Source organism: Tamandua tetradactyla, chromosome 4, assembly GCF_023851605.1.
Source record: "Tamandua tetradactyla isolate mTamTet1 chromosome 4, mTamTet1.pri, whole genome shotgun sequence".
Taxonomy (NCBI): Eukaryota; Metazoa; Chordata; class Mammalia; order Pilosa; family Myrmecophagidae; genus Tamandua; species Tamandua tetradactyla.
The window spans coordinates 156,077,568-156,097,348 of NC_135330.1; the positions used below are offsets into that span (position 1 = coordinate 156,077,568).

General features: G+C 38.0%; 1 pseudogene; it reads left to right on the forward strand.

The window, feature by feature from the left end:
- The first annotated feature begins 1,259 nt into the window (after positions 1-1,259).
- The window catches only part of LOC143680529 (palmitoyltransferase ZDHHC3-A-like), a 46,948-nt pseudogene continuing 28,426 nt past the window's right edge, over positions 1,260-19,781 (forward strand).

Sequence of the window (19,781 nt, forward strand, 5' to 3'; positions counted from 1 at the left end):
TTTTTCCATATCAATTTGTGTGTATGACACCATTTTCTCCTATTTTTGTTTCCCCTGGCTCCCCTGCACTGTTTTGAGCTTGCCAAAACACTATTCCTAAATCTTAGTACCCATACTTCAAAATTACAAGCCACTAATCAAAGAAAATGAGCAAAATGGAACAATGTCTACTAAAAATATTCACCTGGTTCATATCTGATTTTTTCAGTATTAGAAAGCAATTAATATACTTCTGTTTCTTATTGGGAATCAATGTATATGTTTCTCACTCATGCAAAATTTACCCTGACTTAGCTCTACCTAATTAATTTATATTTGTCTCTGTTTTAGTTCCCAGCTGTTACAACAAGTACCGTATGTGCCAGTTTGAATCTGTTGTGTACTCCAGAAAAGCCAAGTTCTTTAATCTTCATTCAATATTGCTGGGTGGGAGCTTTTTCATTGTTTCCATGAAGATGTTACCCACCCAATTGTGGGTGGTAACTTTTGATTAAAATCGTTTCCATGAAGATGTGTCTCCACCCATTCAATGTGGGGTTGCTTACTAGAGCCCTTTAAGAGGGAGCCGTTTTGGAAAAAACTTTAGAACAACCAAAACTGAAAGAGTCACCAGAACAGACAGGGCAAACAGAATGGACAGAACCCAGGGGAAGTCTTTGAAGAAGCCTTATGAAATGAGGAGAGAAAGCTAGCAGAGGTCATTGTGTGCCTTTTCGGCTGAGAGAGAAACCCTGAACATCGTCAGCCTTCTTAAACCAAGGTAACTTTCCCTGGATGCCTTAATTTTCACATTTGCATAGCTTTGCCTTAATTTGGATATTTACATGTCCTTAGAACTGTAAACTTGCAACTTAATAAATTCCCCCTTTAAAAAGCCATTCCAGTTCTGGTATATGGCAGTCAGGCAACTTACTAACTAGAACACCATACGATGGGTTGGCTTAAACAATAGGGATTAATCCACTCACAATTTTGAGGTCAAGAAGAAGTCCAAAATTGAGGCATCAGTAAGGCAATGCTATCTCCCCAAAGACTGTGATTTTTGGTCCCTGGCTTTTCTGTCACATGGCAATGCACATAGCCTTGTCTGCTCCTTTCTCTTCAGTGGTCCCCATTGCCTTTGACTTTCTGTCTCTAACTTTCATTCTGCTTATGAAGGATCTAGTAATCCAGATTAAAGCCCACCCTAACCACCCTGTACCTTAACTGAAACAACCTTTTGAAGAGCTCGTAGGTACAATGGGTCTACACCCATCAGGATGCAGGCCAAGACCAAGAACATGTTCAGACTGGCGTACACAATTCAGTCCACCACAGCGTACTACGAGAAGGTAGCAAAAAAACCCAAGTGTCCCGATTTCCTTCCAGCTGCTGGGTATCTCATTCTTCTCTTCCCAATTTATTTGTGAAGACCGAACAAATGCATGCCTACTCTGGTTTTCTTACCTCTTGCTTATGTGTGGGGCCTGGTGGGCGGACCACGGTGGCTCAGCAGGCAAGAACGCTTGCCTGTTGAACCAGAAGACCAGGATTCGATTCCTGGTACCTGCCCATGTACAAAAAAAAAAAAAAAAAAAAAAATGGGGCCTGGTGTACGATAAGTAGAAATGGTGAGAGCACAATACTTATGGACCAAACTCTCATTGCCTCAGTGGCACTTTCTCTTCACTTACAAGCTGTAATACAAAAAAAAAAAAAAAAAAAAATTAAGAGAAATATAGATGTAAAGATCAATCCTCTTTATTTACGTTTTCATATATCAATAACAACCCTTAGAAAATCTTGAAAGGCTTCTGCAAACAATGTATGAGGACACATTTGCAGTGATTATAGTTGGAGGGAAACGTCGTTTAGGAATTTAAAATAAATTAAGAGGGTGGTGCAATAATTGCTCAGTGGCAGAATTCTTGCCTGCCATGCGGGAGACCCGGGTTCAATTCCTGGTGCCTGCTCACGTAAAAAAATAATAATAATAATAATAATAAAATAAATTAAGAATATGTAAGGTGATATCAGACAGAACTCTTCAAAAAGAAAATATATGCTAATTGGCAAAAGAAGAAGTTTTAATGCTCACAGATTCCAGGAGGGCCAGAGAACTGGATTTGGAGATTGCACAGCATGTATAGATATGCAAAACCCGCAAGTATAGTTCTTGTGTAGTGGAAGGTCCGATTCTCCCTCTCAGAATCAGTTGCCAGCATTGTTGGATGCAGAAGCTTCAAAGATGTGTCTTTCCCAAGGAATTGCCCTCAGTTAAAGGGAGTGCTCTTACCTAAGTTTATCCTTACAATTAGCCCATACCCACTGCATGGTTACTATAGGATAGAAAACTTGGCCCTTTTATCTCAATTTGGAAAAACGCTGAATTGCCTTCCCAGCTTCTGTGCCCAACAGTATAGGCTGAGGGCATTGCTGCAATTTCATGGCAGTTCACCTTCTTTTGAATCCTGCATCTTTCACTCCTTTCACTCCTGTGGTTTCTGAAAGTATTCTCCAAAAAACTTCTCTGTCTCATGTTTAGTTTCCCATAGAATTCCACTTAGATTCGGAGGGATTATGCCACCACTGACTGCACTGATATTGTGTTGAGACATGATGGCTGGCATCACTACACTGCTCAGTGGATTCCAAAACCTCCACCACTGACATGCCAAAAAGCCACAATTTTCACTAAAAAAAATAATAATAATCACATGTCACTATATTCCCAGACTGCTAACTTCTAAATAAAAATCTCCACTAGGATTTTAGGAATTGTTCCATCCATTTTCTTTCATGGGTATTGGTAACATGCATGCTTTGTGGTTTGCCACTATTTTAAGGTACACTTCCCTTTGCTGGGAAATTTACTACATATAAATCCTTCTTCTCAAAGTTATAAGCCAGGACCCTACTTTTCCACCCTCCCTTGCTGCTAAAGGCACAGAAATATGACGTATACAACAGTAGTTGAAGATATTCAAGTGAAATATTTCTTTTAAGGAGCGGGTATACTGCAAATTTCAATCTATAAGATTTTAAATTAAATTTTGAAATATACCTAAATCATAAAGATGAGATACCTATTTATTTTCTATTATATTATATTAAATATGATTTGTATAAAGTAACATTTGATCATTACAGAATTCCTGTAAGCAAAGAAAACTAAACTAAATGAAATCCTACTTGTGCTTTACTTGGAGAGTGTTCCTTAATGGAATTACTGTAGAAATGAAAACATTCATATTGGACCAAGGTAGGGCTCTGGCTCCATTTGGTTTCTAAATTCATTTCAATTTGAAAAGATGATACAAGAAATTTACAACTTTCTGTCACTTATAAAGTTTCCAAGATTATCTATATTTGGTCAAACTAGCCATTTGTTTTCCATTCTAAATACAATAATATCACACAAAACCAAGGGGATTTCTTACAGGAAATACCTCCTAAGAATAATAGTAGTTATGCAGTACAAGGAAATTTAAAGATACCAGATTTGAGTAAGAGTTTCTACACTAATTGTTAAGCAGCTATGAGTAAGTAAAATAAAAATTATGGGCAAGTTTATTCTTTGGCATAATGTGAATACATATAGTATCTGCATATATATCTGTTTCTAATATTTCTCCATCCTATGATTCCAGATAATGTTGTTGAATTTATGTAAACTTCAGGTGAAGCAACAATATAAACAAGTCTTCAATTTCCCCAGCAACAGAATATAAGATTCTTTCAAGACAGAAGGAAAAACCAGCACCCTTTAAACAATAAATATTGACAAATTTGCTTAGCAATAAGAGAGGTTAGAAGCAACATTGAAGGATCTACAGCACCTATCTGGCATGCCTTCAATTCTTCAGTTTCTACTTATCTGCTCCAGCATTTTGGTCAAAATAATCTTTCCAGCTCCAGGCTTAATCATATCCAAGCTTCTGAGTAAATTCTGACTTCAGAAAATCATAATTATACCCAAGAAACTGACTTGTGACATTGCATCTTGTCCAAAAGTCCAGACCCAAGTATGGATTTCTGGACTCCGGCATTGTCCCTTTATTGTCATATACCATTTATGCCATTTATCTCTGAAACACAGCACTCTTTCCCTTCAAGTATCTCATTTCTCAGGATTGGGTTTCTGTCTGTGTGCATTCTCTCATTTACCTTGCTCTTTTTTTCCCCCATCACAGGGATTCATCTGTCTATTGATAGAAAACTAGCTGTTATTTTTCTCCCAACTCGCTATTCTCTAGAGAAAACATTTAGAAGTACCTACATACTGAAACATCACAATAGTCACATTTTATACAATATCTGATCTAAACATTACAATTCTTCTATAATGTATGAGTTTCATTCTCATGAGCCAGATAAGAAATATCTTCAGAGAAACCAAGTAAGTAATCCAGTGGTTTTTAATGTTAAGCTTGGATTAAAAATATATATATATATTTCTGATTCTCAAACTATATTCCTAAAACATTCATTAGTGTCACAATTACTTATCTTTTTCCCCTACTGAAACAAATTGTTTTAATTTTAGCTGAGACCACCATGGTTTGGATATTGTGATTGATAGGAAGTCTCCATAGCTGGACTGTTACCTCAATAATTGTGCTGCCCAAATCTTGGTAAACTTTAGCACTTCCCTTTCACATCCCAGAGCAAATCTCCTATTAGTCAATCTCAGTTGATAATGTATATTAAATTCCAGCCTATGTAAGAATCACCCAGCAGCCTCCACACCAGTGGTCAGGCATCACTCCCTAGAACCTCAGACATGAATGATTTTGTCAGTTGCCTGTCCCGCCCCTCCCACATCCAACCTCCTTTAACATCTTTCCTTCCCCAGGACGTAATCTTTCTCTTGCTATTCCTCTTTTGTTGTTCCTCCTTGCTCTTATCAGTAAAAAGGAAACAATTACTTTAATTTTTAGAGGAATGTTGGAATCCTTCCTTAGGAATCCTTCATTAAGGATTAAGAATGTTTAAAAGATGTTAAAATAGCTGAATTTAGATTTTATTACAGAAACTTTAAAGCATATACAGAAGTGAAAGGATAGTAAAATGAGCCCTGATTTACTCAACAACAAACTTCAAAAGTTGATTAATTCATCAGTAACATTGTTTCATGTTTACTCCCTAGGATTATTTTGATTCAACTCCCCCAAATCATAAAATTCATTTGTAGATAATTTGGCACATAATTCTTTAGGATTTTTTATAAAATATAAACACAACACCATCATCATTCAAAACGTTAATAACAATGCCTTAGTATTGTAAATTAACCAGTGGTGGCTTTTGCTCTATTATGTCTTTAATTTATTTCCTTATCTTTTTGTAAAGTTGGTTTGTTTGTATGAGTATCCAAATAAGTTCACAGATTACATCGGATTTAAATGTTTAAGAATATTATTTTATCTATAGGTTCCTTTGCCTTTTATTTTCTCTTGCCTTTTTTTTTAAATGAAACCAAATAATTTGTCTTGTATGTATCTCCTATTTTTCATTTTGCATCCCCTTGGTGACAATTTGTTTTGTCAATTGACTGCACTTCTAATAAATGATAGTTTGGTTTATTGGCTTCATCAAATTTAGATTTTTGGGGGGAGGGGAGGAGGGCTGTAATATGCATAGGTTGCATTGTTTATTTCCTGCAGCAGGAATATTGTGTGTGGTTCTTTCCTTCTTTCATCCTTTCTTCCCTTTCTCCCTTTCTCTCTCTTGCATCTCTCCTAACAGTCTTAGCAACCATTGAGAACCATTTGCTATATCTATGATTTCAATAGTGATTCCAATATGATGATATTGAAATTTGATTATTATTTTGTCCCTTTATTGGCTGGAGCACCTAGTTTTAGCAATTCCTTCATCGATTATATAGTGGTAGTCTGTACAAAACTGCTGGGGTTAATGCTTGAGATTTTCCCCTTATTCTCAATTTTCAAGATTGATTGATTACCTAGTGCTTAGCAAAGGTGAGCAAGGTGTCTTTCTTTTTGAAGTGTTATATACCAATTCTTACATTTATCATATATCATTAACCTTAATCAATCGAATCATATTCGTTTCGCTTCTCAGATAGCCGCATTCAAGGGGAAAATGGGAATCTCATCAAACTGGCCCCTTAATTCTCTTGAAATGCTCTAGGTGTTTTTTTTTTTTAAGCTGCCTTGCTTTTTGCAATGATAAGATGTCTAGGGCTAATTTTGTACATTTTTTCCTTCATATCTAGATTTAGCCATTTCTTTAAGACCCTGATTCACATTAATAGAAAATGCTGTCTAAAAGACCACACTCTCTTTGCGAAGATGCTCACTGCTATGGAGTTGTCATTGTTAGCATATAAGACTGGGAAATACATGTTTAAAATGGAAAAATATATTTTGAATTCATTCTGATAGCTCCATTTTCATTATAATTTTCTAATTTAAGGTTTTTACTTTATTTGATTTGATGTTTTCATCTGCTTTCTCTTTTTAATGCAATTTTATTGAGATAAATTAGAAATTCACATACCATATAATCATTTAAATTGCACAATTAGTGGTTCACAGCATCAACATATAGCCATGCATTTGTCATCACTTTGAACATTTTATTACACCAAAAACTAAAAATGAAAATAAGAATAAAAGTGAAAATAAAAAGCAAAAAAGAATACCCAAAACATCCCATGTCCCCCCTCCCTATTATTTATTTAATTATTGTCTTTTTTTTCTTATTCATCTGTCCTTACATGGATAAAGGGAGTGTCAGTCACAAGGTTTTTAAAATCACACACTTTAAAAGCACTATAATTATTCAATCATAGTCAGTAATCAGGCTATAAGATTACAGTTCAACAGTTTCAGGTATTGCCCACTAGCTACTCCAATACATCAAAAACTGAAAGGGGATATCTATATGCTGGATAGGAATAACCTCCAGAATGATCTCTCAACTCTATTTGAAATATCTTACCCACTGAAACTTCATTTTGTTTCATTTATCTTCTTCTTTTGGTCAAGAAGTCTTCACATTCTCACCATGCCAGGGCCAGGCTTGTTCCCTGGACTCACATCCCACCCACATCCCACTTTGCCAGGGAGAGCTTCACCCCTTGGAGTCATGTCCCATGTAGAGGGGAGGCCAGTGAGCTCAGCTGCTGCCATAAACACCATGTACAATTGCCCATTCATGCCCAGCTCTCAGTTCCTCCAAGTATACACCTGTGTTGCAGGATTATATGGCAACCCCACCCCTACTCTCCTGTGGAGTCACCACAGAGGGACTGTTGCTCTCTGCTACCCTACAAAAGTGAACAGATTAATCTTTTCCCATTTTCTCCAGCACTTATATCTCTTTTTTCATTGTTAAACTGTTTTATTCAACATGATACAATCCATCCTAAGAAAAAATCAGTGGTTCCTGGTATGATTACATAGCCATGTCTTCACCATTATAATCTATATGAGGATATTTCTATTTATTTTGCAAAGAATCCCATACCTCTCCACATATTCCCCACTCATTGACATTTAGCTTTGGCATATTGCCTTTGTTACATGAAATGGAAGTCTAATACAATGTTCCTGTTAATTACAGACCCTAGTATGCATTGATTATGTATTTTCCTTTATACCATCCAATTTTCATTACCTTGTAATGTTGTCATTTATTTGTTGTCCCTCATGCAAAAGCAATCTTATATTTATACATTTAACCATCATTGTTCACTTTAGACATCGCTAAGTTATACCATCCTAGTCTTTATCCTCTGTCTTTCCTTCTAGATTCAAGTATGCCCCTAGCCTTCCTCCCTCAACTATACCCATACTCAGCTTTGTTCAGTGTAGTTAGCATGCTGTGCTACCACCAGATAGTATTGTGCTATCCTTTTCTGGATCTTTACAATCACTCCTGTAAAACATTCTGTAATCCTTCAGCATCAAATGCTCAATCTTTGCTCTCTTTTATGTCCTGATAAACTGTGTTCTCAAATTTAACATTAAAAATTCACTCAATGTTAGCATGTATTAGTGAGACCATAAAGTATTTGTCCTTTTCTTCTGGCTAATTTCACTCAACATAATGTCCTCAAGGTTTGTCTACTTTGTTACATGCTTCATGACTTTATTCTGTCTTACATCTGGGTAATATTTCATTGTATGTATATACCACAGTCTGTTTATCCACACATCCATTGATACACATTTGGGCTATTTATATGTCTTGACAATAGTGAATAATGCCACTCTAAACATTGATGTGCAAATGTTAATTTGTGTCCTTGCTTTCGTTTTCTCCAAATATATGCCCAGTATTAGGATTACTGGATCATAGGGCAATTCTATACCTAAGCTTCTTGAGGAATCACCAAACTGCCTTCCAGAGCAGATGCACCATTGTACATTCCCACCAACAGAGAATAAATGTAACTTTTCTCCACATTTTCTCTAGCACTTGTTGTTTTCTGTTTTGATTTGTTTTGTTTTGCTTTAATAATGACCAGCTTGGTAGGTGTGAGATGATATCTTATTGTGGTTTTGATTTGCATTCCCTAACAGCTAGTGACATTGAGTATCTTTTCATATGTTTTCGAGCCTTTTCTATTTCTTCTTCTGAAAAGTGTCAGTCCATGTCTTCTGCCCATTTTTTAAATGGGTTGTTTGTATTTTTGTTGTTGAGTTGTAGGATCTCTTTATATATTATGGATATTAGAATCTCATCTGGCATGTGGTTTCTAAATATCATCTTTCATTGCATAGGCTGCTTTTTTACTTTCTTGGCAAAGTTCTTTGACATACAGAAGTGTTTAATTCTGAAGTGGTCCCGTTTATCTAGTTCTTCTTTCATTGCTCGTGCTTTGGGTGTAAGATCTAGGAAACCACTGCCTATCACAAGATACTTAAAAAAAATTTCCTACGTTTTCTTCTAAATGCATTATGGTCTTAGCTCTAATTTTAGGCCTTTGATCCATTTTGAGTTAATTTTTGTATAATGTATGAGATAGCACTACTCTTTCATTCTTTTGGATATGGATATCCAATTCTCCAGGCACCATTAGTTGAAAAGGCTGCTCTGTCCTATTGACTTGACTTGATCAACTTATCAAAGATAACTTGGTGATAGAAGTGAGGGTCCACTTCTGAACACTCAGTCTGATTCCACTGATCAATACACCTTCATTTATGCCAGTACCATGCTGTTTTGAACACTGTAGCTATGTATATACTTAAAATCAGGTATAGTGAGTTGTCTCATTTTATTTTTCTCTCTCAAGACATTTTTAGCACCTACTCTTCCAAATGAATTTGATTATTTGTGTTTCTATTTCAGTAATGTAAGTTGTTGGAATTTTATTGGGTATTGCATTGAGTCTACAAATCAGTTCGGGCAGAATGGGCCTCTTAACTATATTTAGCCTTCAAATCCATGAACACAGTATGTCCTTCCATTTCTTTAAGTATCCCTTATTTCTTTTGGCAAAGCTTTATAGTTTTCTTTTATGTCCTTGGTTAAAATTATTCCTAAATGTTTGATTTTTTAATTGCTATTATAAATCAGTTTTATCTTGATTTCCTCCTCAGATTACTTATTATTGGTGTATAGAAATACAACTAATTTTTGCATGTTGATCATGTATCTTGTCACTTTGCTTTTATTACCTCTAATAACTTTACTTTAGTTTTATTTTTTTACATACAGGATCATGTCATCTGTAAACAGTGAATATTTTACTTACTTCTTTCTTTCCAATTCGGATGTCTTTTTATTTCTTTTCCTTGTCTAATTGCTTCAGCGAGAACTTTCACCACAACCTTGAATAGCAGTGGTGACAATGGACATCCTTGTCTTTTTCCTGTTCTTAGAGGGAAAGAGTTCAGTCTTTCCCCATTGAGTATGATGTTAGCTGTGGGTTTTTCATATATTCCCTTTATCATGTTAAGAAAGTTTCCTTCTATTCCTATCCTTTGAAGGGTTTTCATCAAGAAACATTGCTGAATTTTAGCGAATGCTTTTCTGCATTAACTGATATGATCATGCATTTTTTCTCTTTAATTTATTGATACGATGTATTTCATTAATTGATTTTCTTGTGTTGAACCACCCTTACTTACCTGAGATAAAACCCACTTGGTTATGGTGTATGATTCTTTTCATGTGCTGCTGGATTTAATTTGTGAATATTTTGTTGAGGTTTTTTTTTTAATCTATGTTTACTAAAGAGATTAGTCTGTGTATAAGTTAGGGTTCTCTAGAGAATCAACAGGGAGCCCTCGCAAATAAAAAATTTATAAAAGTATCTCATGTAACCACGGAAGCACTGAGTCCAAAATCTGCATGGCAGGCTGTGAAGCCTATGATTCCGATGGAGGGTGTGGACAAATTCCACAGGAGAGACTTGCTGGCCGAAGCAGGAAGAGAGCCTGTCTCTTCTGAATCCTCCTTAAAAGGCTTCCAGTGATTAGATTGAGCATCACTCATTTCAGAAGACACTCCCCTTGGCTGATTACAAATGGAATCAGCCGTGGTTGCAGCTGACGTGATCATGACCTAATTCTATGACATGTCCTCATTGCAACAGACAGGCCAGCACTTGCCGAACCAGACAAACAGGTACCACCACCTGGCCAAGTTGACACATGAAGCTGACCAGGACAGTCAACCCCTTGTCAACTTGGCAGTTATATATATATCACCTTAAACCATACCTAATTTCTAAATAAAAAACATTAGAACACATTTTTTTCATTCACCTAACAATACTCAACTGTCCTACATATAAATGGAAGCACAGTAACTCTCTCCAGAACAGGGTGCAAGTCCTTGGGTAATATTCATTCTTAAACTTGATATCTTACAACTTAAATAGTATAACAGGAACACAACAGCATCATAGTCCTCATTTCTGTAACTATTCACGTGGTCATAGTTCATATTTATCACTACCTTCTTCCATTACCCATTCCATGTTCCCTTTGCCCTCAGCAAGCGCTTAAGCTGGCCATGGCTCCTCACCCGGTGGGGTGATTCAAACCTTCATTCCTGAAGTTTCAGACCCTTTGATAGTTCTGCCTGGATTGGGCTGTTGCAGTTTTCCATTGATTTTAATCACAGGATATGGTAGTATTAAAAGATGCACTAGAGAATCTCCTATATTCCAAGAAAACACTTCTTTACCTCCATTGTATAGTTGCAGTCCTATTTCCCCCTGATAGTCAGGGTGAATCACCCCAGACTAATGCAATCCCCTTCTTGGCTTGTTGATCCAGGGGTATGAGTAGCCCAAAGTGACCAGGTGGCAATCTTAGATTCCAGTTCAATGGAATCATTGTTGTTTGTGCTGGTGGAAGCACTCTCCCTTTTGTAACTAAAACCTGTAAACCAGCAGAGCTCAGGGTCGCAGGGATAAGAAGCAAAAATGTTCCTAGTGGATCACTAGGGGTAATAGTGAGTGGTGCCACTACCATTTCCACCCCTTGGTTCCTTGGTTTCCACCCATGGATCCTGGCTATGGGAGAAACAGCACCATATGGTGGACACTGATTCAGAGCATATACCATTTCCTGGAGAAAATTACCCCAGCCTTTCAAAGTATTGCCACTTAGGTGGCACCGTAATTGAGTTTTCAAAAGGCCATTCTGTTATATCAATCCAGCTGCTTCTGGATGATGGTGAACATAGTGAGACCAGAGAATTCCATAATCATGTGCCCATTCCTGCACTTCATTTTCTGTGAAGTGTGTTCCTCGATCAGAAGCAACGTTATGTGTAATACCATGATGATGGATAAGGCATTCTGTAAGCCCACAGATGGTAGTTTTGGCAGAAGCATTGCATTCAGGGAAAGCAAACCCATATCCAGAGTATGTGTCTATTCCAGTTAGAATAAATCATTGCCCCTTCCATGAGGGGTGTGTTCCAATATGATCAGACTGCCACCATGTAGCTGGCTGGTCACGTTGGGGAATGGTGCCATATCAGGAACTGAGTGTAGGTCTCTGCTGCTGGCATATTGGGCACTCAGCAGTGGATGTAGTCAAGTAAGCCTTGGTGAGTGGAAGTCCATGTTGCTGAGCCCATGCATAACCTCTATCCCTACCACCATGACCGCTTTGTTCATGAGCCCATTGGGCAATGGCAGGAATTGCTGGGGAAATAGGCTGACTGGTATCCACAGAACGGGTCATTGTATCTACCTGATTATTAAAACCTTCCTCCTCTTAAGTCACCCTCTGGTGTGCATTCACATGGGATGCAAATATGTTCATATTTTTAGACCAATCAGAAAGGTCTATCTACATATTTCTTCCCAAGACCTATTTGTCACCAATTTTCAAATTATGGTCTTTCTAAGTCCATGACCATCCAGCCAAACCATTAGCAACAGCCCATGAGTCAACCGCACCTCTGGCCAGTTTTCCTTTCAAGCAAATGAACAGCCAGGTGCACTGCTTGAAATTCTGACCACTGGGAGGATTTTCCCTCATCACTAACCTTCGAGGACACCCCAGAAAAGGGTTGTAGTGCTGCAGTTGTCCGCTTTTCGGTGGTACCTGCATATCATACTGAACCATCTATAAACCAAGCCCAAGTTTTCTCTTTCTCAGTCAATTCACTGTAAGGAACTCCCCAAGATGCCATAGCTTTGGTCTGGGAAAGAGAAGGTAATGTGGCAGGTGTGGAGACCATGGGCATTTAGGCCACTTCTTCATGTAACTTACTTGAGCCATCAGGATCTGCTCTGGCCCTATCTCATATATACCATTTCCAGTTTACAGTAGAGTGCTGCTGTGCACACCCAACTTTATGGCTTGGTGGGTCAGACAATACCCAGCTCGTGATAGGCAACTAAGGTCTCATGGTAACTTGGTGGCCCATGGTTAAGCATTCAGTCTCTGCTAAGTCCCAACAGCAGGCCATAAGCTGTTTCTCAAAAAGAGAGTAGTTATCTGCAGCAGATGGCAAGGCTTTGCTCCAAAATCCTAAAGTTCTATGTTGTGAGTCTCCTATAGGGGCCTGCCAAAGGCTCCAGGCAGCATCTCTAGTTGCCGCTGACACTTCCAGCACAATTGGATCTGCTGTATCATACTGCCCAAGTGGCAGAGCAGCTTGTACAGCAGCCTGAACCTGTCGCAGAGCTTCCTCTTGTTCAGGTTCCCACTCAAAATTAGCAGCTTTTCTGGTCACTCAATAAATGGGCCAGAGTAGCACATCCAAATGAGGAATATGTTGTCACCAAAATCCAAAGAAACCAACTAGGTGCTATGCCTCTTTTTTTTTTTTTTTTTTTTTTATTTTTAAAGGAAAGACAGAGAGAAGGAAGGAAGGATAGAAGGAAGGAAGGAAGGAAGAAAGGGAAACATCTTTAAACATTTTCTTGTTTTATTGTATTTTGTTTTTCCGTTTTTTGTTACATGGGCTGGGGCCGGGAATCGAACCGAGGTCCTCCGGCATAGCAGGCAAGCACTTTGCCCGCTGAGCCACGGCGGCCCGCCCTATGCCTCTTTTTTGGTCATAGGAGGGGCCAGATGCAGCAACTTATCCTTCACCTTAGAAGGGATATTTCAACATGCCCCACACCACTGGACACCTAGAAATTTCATTGAGGTGGAAGGTCCCTATATTTTGTTGGATTTATCTCCCATCCTCTGACACGCAAATGCCTTACCAGAAAGTCTAGGGTAGTTGCTACTTTTTGCTCACTAGGTCCATTCAAAATGATATCATCAATATAATTGACCAGTGTGATGTCTTATGTGAGGTACAAACAATCAATTTCCCTGTGCACAAGATTATAACATAGGGCTGGAGAGTTGATATACCCCTGAGGTAGGACACTGAAAGTATATTACTGACCTTGCCAGCTGAAAGCAAACTAATAGCTATTGAGGAAAAAGCTATTATTATTATAATCCCTACTATAGCTATTATTATTATAGTCCCTACTAATAGCTATTGAGGAAAAAGCATTTGCCAGATCAATAGCTGCATACCAGGTACCAGGGGATGTATTGATTTGCTCAAGCAATGATACCACAGCTGAAACAGCAGCTGCAATTGGACTTACCACTGTCATCCACTGTCATCCTCCAAGATTCATGTATTTTCTGCACAGGCCAAACAGGAGAGTTGAATGGGGATGTGGTGGGATTCACCACTCCTGCATCCTTCAAGTCCTTAAGAGTGACAGTAATCTCTGCAATCCCTCCAGGAATCCCGTATTGCTTCTGAATTAGTACTTTTCTAGGTAGGGGCAGTTCTACTGGCTTCCACTTGGCCTTTCCCACCATAATAGCCCTCATTGCATGAATTAGAGAGCCAATGTGGGGATTCTGCCAGTTGCACAGTATGTCTATACCAATGATACTTTCTGGAACTGGAGAAATAACTACAGAATGGGTTCCAGGGGCCCACTGGACCCACTGTGAGACGGACCTGAGCTAAAACTCCATTGGTCACCTGGCCTCCATAAGCCGCCACTCTGACTGGTGGACCAGAGTAAAGTTTTGGGTCCCCTGGAATTAATGTCTTTTCTGAATCACTGTCTAATAATCCTCAAAATATCTCATCATTGCCTTTCCCCCAGTGCACAGTTACCCTGGTAAAAGGCCATTGGTCTCTTTGGGGAAGGCTGGGAGGAAGATTAATAGTATAAATTTGTGGCAGTGTAACAGGGTTTTCCCCCAAAGGGACCTGGCCTCCCCTTCATTCAAGGGGCTCTGGGTCTGTAAATTGTCTCAAGTCTGGAAATTGATTAAGGGGCCATGACTCTGTAATGTTTTTGTAATTCAAGTTAGACTTCTGTTCACTTGACCTAGAATTCTTTTGTTCATACAGCTCGAATAAGAATTTCGTAGATTGCCCTTCTATTGTATTCCTAAGTACCCCATGATTTACTAGCCAATGCCACAAATCTCTGAGAGTCATATAATTTTGACTCCTTCTTTGAGTTTACAGTCTATTATACTAGCCACGCCTACCCTGTCTTTGGCAATTAAGTGCTGCCACCTGGCTTCTGCCAACTCAGGATCCTATCATCCCCATTGTGTTTAAGGGTTCCAGCTCAGTGACAGCAGTTCCTACAGTAATATCTGACCTACAGAGAAGTGCAACTACAGAGCTCTTCAGGGATGATGGTGCTAGTCTCATAAATTTATTTCTCACTGTTCTGGTAAAAGGTGCATCCTCTGGACATTCCTAGAGTGTAAGAGCAGGCTTTGCATGATAAATACACTCTAACACTCCAATCTCTCTAAGCCTCTGGATCCCCTCATCTACATTATACCAGGGCAGTTCTGGCATTTCAACCTCAGGTAATGTTGGCCACCTTTGATCCATGTTTTAAACAACCACCCAAACAAACTGTTAACACCTTTTCTAACCTCTTGCGCTACAACATTGAATGCAGAATCTCTGCTTAGTGGGCCCATATCAATAAATTCAGCCTGCTCCAGCCTTATATTCCTCCCACCATTATCACACACCCTTAAAATCCATTATGATACATATTCCCCTGATTTCTGTCTATATAAATTGGGAAACGCACCCAGTTCTTTTGGAGTATAATGTACCTCCTCATGTGTGATACTTTGTACCTCACTTTTAGGGGCCCGTTGGGACTTCAGTCTAGTTATAGGTTTGGAAGAAATGAGGAGTGGTGGGGGTGGTTCATGAAAAGAATTAGAAATATCTTCCAAGCCATTTGCTTCAGGGCCTTCATTTGCAGTTTCATCTGGTGAAACAGGATTAATCACTCTAGGGCTAATCCCTTCAGGAGGAGGTTGGGTGGCCAACTCCTCAAGACAGGCTGGAATTGGGGTGGCTATGTCTTCTGGGCAAACTATTACAGGGTTATAAAGAAGACTCAGCACAACCTAGGGTTTCAACCTCACCCCCGACATCATTATCAATCCATATGTCACCATCCCATTTTTCAATGTCCCACTCCTTTCAAATCAATGCCCTCACTTTAATGGCAGACACCATGTAACATTGAGATTTAAGTTTATGTTGTGAAGTTGCTACTCTAACAATAAGATTCTGAGTCTAATTTTCAGAGATCTCAAATCTACAGCTACAGGAAATAACATTTTCCTTCAGGATATTCATAGAAACTTCTACATCTGTCAGACAACACTTAAGCTTCTTGTTTGAAGCCTTAGGCCATCCCTTTCACTCCTTAATGTAGCCAGTGTATCTAACAACAACAAGTCAACATCCCTATACCTCTTATTTCCACAAAACTCTGTAAAAGTGTCAAAAACATTATCCCACAGAGCCTGGCTTCATGCAAGCGAAGCATTAGAAGAATCGAATGTTGATATTTTGACTATTTCTTTTGCCAACTCACTCCATGTATTGGGAGTGTCATTCTGATTATGGGAATCAGAGTCCTTAGTGCCTTTGAGTCCAGTCAGAGTAGAAAACCATTCATAAAAAACCATTTTTAAGATTCTGTTTCTTAAGAATCACTCCTGGTATCAAGGTATATTAGTTAGGGTTCTCTTGAGAAACAGAATCAATAAGGAACACTCACAAATATACAATTTATAAAAGTGTCTCCAAAATCTGCAGGGCAGTCTGTGAGGCTGACAATTCTGTTGGGGGGGTCTGGACAAATTCTTTAGGAGAGGCTTGCTGGATGAAGCAGGAAGAGAGCCTGTCTCTTCTGAATCCTCCTTAAAAGGCTTCCAGTGATTAGATTGAGCATCACTCATTGCAGAAGACACTCCCCTTGGCTGATTACAAATGGAATCAGCTGTGGTTGCAGCTGACATGATCGTGACCTAATTCTATGACATGTCCTCATTGCAACAGACAGGTCAGCACTTGCCCAACCAGACAAACAGGTACCACCACTTGGCCAAGTTGACACATGAAGCTGACCACAACAGTCTGTAATTTTCTTTTCTTGTAATAGCTTTGCCTGGCTTTGATAATAAGGTGATGTTAGCTTCATAGGATGAGTTAGGTAGCTTTTAGTCTTCAATTTTCTTAACAAGTTTGAGCAAGATTGGTACTAATTCTTTCTCAAATGTTTGGTAGAATTCACATGTGAAGCCATCTGCTCCTTGAATTTCTTTTAGAGTGTTTTGATGACTGATTCAAATTTTTACTTGTGATTGGTTTGTTGAGGTCTTCTATTTCTTCTTGAGTCAAAGTTATTTGTTCATGTTTTTCTAATAAGCTGTTAGAACCATAAATTTGCAATTTAGCAAATTATTTGTATAAAAGCCAACCTGGGTGATGCAATTGTGGCTCGGTGGCAGAATTCTTGCCTGCCATGCCAGAGACCTGGGTTCAATTCCCATAGCCTGCCCATGACGAAAAAAAAAAAAAAAAGCCAATCCATTTCAGGTATATCGCATTCTGGTAGCTTAACAAGCTAAAACAGAGTCCATCTATTTTATTGACTTTTCAGAGAACCACTTTCTGCTATTATTGATTTTCTCTATTGTTTTCATGTTCTAAATTTCATTTATTTCTTTCCTCCTGCTTGCATTTTAGTTTTCTGTTTTTCTCTAGTTTCTCCATGTGAGCAGTTAATTATTCAATTTTTATTGTTTCTTCTTTTTTTAATATAGGCATTTAACACAATAAATTTTCCTCTCAGCATTACCTTTGCTGCCTCCCACAAGTTTTGTGTTCTCATTTTCATTTGCTTTGAGATATTTACTGATTTCTGTTGTAATTTTTTCACTGACCCACTGGTTGTTTAAGACTATATTATTTAGCTTTCAGAAATTTATGAATTTTCCAGGCTTCTGCCTCTTATTGACTTGCAACTTCATTCCATTATTATCTGAGAAAGTATTTTGTTTAATTTCAATATTCTTAAATTTACTTTACGCCCCCAAAATGTGGTGTGTTTAGAAAAATGATCCATGAGCACTTGAAAAAAAATGTGTATCCGACTCAGTGCATAGCTATTTATGGTTGTTATATTTTGCTAATGAATTGTCCCTTTTATTAATGCATATGTCCTTCCTTATCTCTTTTAAGAGTTTTACATTTGATGTTTCATTTTTCTGATGTTAGTATGGCTACTCCTGCTTTTCTGGTTGTTGTTTGCATAAAATATCTTTTCCACTTTCAGTCTGTTTTTTGTCATTGGCATTTAAGTGAGTCTCTTATGCCCAGCATATAGATGAATCTTGTTTTTTTAATCATTCTGCCCATGCATATCTTTTGACTGGGGAGTTTAATCCATTAACATTTAATGCTATCACTGTAAAGACTGTATTTTTTCAAATATTTTTCTTCTAGATTTTTTCTGTTGTATCATATGTTTTCTCTCTTTTAATCCTATTAGTTACCCTTCCTGCTAATCTTTATTTCTACACACTTCTTCAAGCTTCCCTCACCTGCTTTTACTGTTTGCCTTAGTGCTCCCTTTAGTATTTTGTTCATGAACTCTCTCAGTGTCTGTTTATCTCTAAATATTTTAAACTGTCCCTCATTTTTGAAAGACAGTTTTGCCAGATATAGAATTCTTGAATGCCAGTTTTTCTTTCAGTATATTGAATATATCATCCCACTGCTTTCTTGCCTCCATGGTTTCTGGTGAGAGATTGGCACTTAGTCTTTTCAAGCTTCCCTTGCATGTGACAGATTGCTTTTCTCTTTTTGATTTCAGAATTCTCTGTTTCTCTTTCATATTTGACAATCTGATTAGTAAGGGTCTTGGTGTAGGTCTCTTTGAAGCAATTCTGTTTGCTATATGCTGTGCTTCTTGGGCCTATAGTTTTATGTCTTTCATAAGAAAAGAAAATTTTCAAATGGAAATTTTCATTGATTATTTCCTCCATTATACTTTCTGCCCCTTTTCTCATCTCTTCTCCTTCTGGGACACCTATAACACATATATTCATGTGCTTTATGTTGCCATTCAGTTCCCTGAGACCTTGCTCAAATTTTTCCATTTCCCCTTATTTGAACTTTTGTGTGTAGGATTTCAGATGTTCTATGTTTAGTTCACTAATCCTTTCTTCTGCCTCTTCAAATCTGCTGTTTTGTTTTTTTTTTTTTTTCATCTCTTATATGGTGCTTTTCATTCCCATAAGTTTTGCCATTTATTTTTTAAGCTTTCAAGTTCTTCCATATGGCCACCCTGCATTTTCTTTTATTCTTCACATCTTTTTCCATAATTTTTTTCAGCTCATTGAATTGATTTAGAAGATCTGTTTTAACATCATTAATTAGTTGTTTCAATTCCTGCATCTCAGTTGAGGTATAGCTTGTTATTTTGTTTGGGCCATTTCTTCGTTCTTCCTGGTATGAATCATGATTTCTTTTGCTGGTGTCAAAGCATTTGTTTTCTTGTTTAGTTTAATTAGAGGTCATTTTATCTCTTTTGCCTAGGGTTTTCCCATTGGTTGGATCTGTTCTCTATCTCTTTATCTCTTTCACTGGCAAGTTGTCAGATTTGTTCTGCCCACCAGTCTCTGTCAAAACACAGGCACCTACAGTAGCCTACCTCAGGAATGAGAGTAGGCATTAGACACCACAGCGATGTCTCTGTGAGTAAAACATGTCTACTTTCTCCCAATGGTGGTTTTTTTCCCCGCTATTCTGAAAGACCGAGATTTGTTATATGGCACTGCTTTAACTGTTGGGTCATACACGTTTCTCAGCTAAAACAGAGTCAGGTTCCCATACAGGGGGGTCTAGAATCACTCCAGAAAGCATAAAATAATTTTCTGGATAGTCTCTGAAAAAGCCTTTCAATTCTCTTGCACTTTCCTTTGCTCCTAGCAGATGGCACTGTCCAATAACTTAATCAACTTCAGAGCTGTATGCCTTCATTG